The following is a 409-nucleotide window of genomic DNA, read 5'->3' as shown; positions in this document are numbered from 1 at the left end:
CCCCCTCCCAGCTACAACACTCCAGACCCGGTCAGAGGGACCGTCGCCTGGGGCCAGTCTACCAGCCGGACCCTGTCGCCACTTCCAGACATTCAGGGGAACAAAACAGGCCCCCTCTCCCTCTGGACTCTCCCCCCATCACTGATGCACTCATGTGGGGCTGGGGCGGCCTGAGCAGGGGGTGGGGGGAGAGCAAGGAAAGGACAGGCTGTGCCTGGCTGGGAGGTGCCACAGAGACAGAGGTTGTAGGGTTGAGAAGCAGAGGGGGACATTTCGTCTAAGTTGAAATCTTAAGGTCTATGTACTCATCTGAAAGATACAATTGCATGTATCCTTTTGTTTTTGGTGGCCTGTAAAAATTAAGAACAAGAATCATGACATTGCCACTTTACTTCTCAACCTTGTTACT

This window comes from Argentina silus, assembly GCF_951799395.1.
Source record: "Argentina silus genome assembly, chromosome: 13".
In the NCBI taxonomy this organism is placed as follows: Eukaryota; Metazoa; Chordata; class Actinopteri; order Argentiniformes; family Argentinidae; genus Argentina; species Argentina silus.
Note: the sequence above shows the minus strand (reverse complement) of the source record.